This window comes from Penaeus monodon, chromosome 21 (assembly GCF_015228065.2).
Source record: "Penaeus monodon isolate SGIC_2016 chromosome 21, NSTDA_Pmon_1, whole genome shotgun sequence".
NCBI classification, from domain to species: Eukaryota; Metazoa; Arthropoda; class Malacostraca; order Decapoda; family Penaeidae; genus Penaeus; species Penaeus monodon.
The window spans coordinates 10,768,219-10,769,057 of record NC_051406.1 but is presented as its reverse complement, the minus strand read 5'-3'; positions in this window follow the sequence as shown (position 1 = coordinate 10,769,057).

The window sequence follows — 839 nt, the reverse complement described above, 5'->3', positions numbered from 1 at the left end:
AAAAAAAGCCATCTAGAGACATGAGACAAAAAAACTTATTTTCCCAGCGGCATTGGGTTAAGGAAACCATCCAGCGAGGTTTCATACATCCAGAAGAGAAATTAGTTTGAGATTTTCTAAATTTCTGGAAGCAACCGATTTTAATGTGCTATTTCTCTAGTACCATTTTGGGGAGGGGGGGGGATCACCAATTGATCCCAAAATTATTTTAATGTATATGTATCCTGGGAAACAAATGAATCAATCTTTGCTGTATATTACAAGATGACATAATGGCAGTATAGGCATCCAAACTTTGTGCAGAGTAACTGACTTCGTGGAATATTTGCTTTAGTCCCACCCTCCCTAAATTACATAAATAGTTAAAGAAAAGAAATTGAAAATATTATTCATTTAAATGGTTGTTCCAATGGTATAATTAAATTTTTTATTGGTTGAATCTACACCTACATATTTCCTAAGAAAAATATTTGCTTTAGTCCCACCCTCCCTAAATTACATAAATAGTTAAAGAAAAGAAATTGAAAATATTATTAATTTATATGGTTGTTCCAATGGTATAATTCAATTATTTATTGGTTGAATCTACACCTACACATTTCCTAAGAAAAATAAAAATCAGTAAAATATATTTTTGGTTAACTTTAAAATGTAGTCAAATCAATTATCATTTCAAAAACAACATTCCTTCCTCTTTCTAATATTGTTTGTTGCATGATATGATGATAACTTTGCAGAAAACTACAACTACCACTAACCCTTTCAAAAACAGCCAATCAAAATTTGGCATACAGACTGTCAGCCCAGCAAGGCACCCATTTCATTCAGATTACTTATAA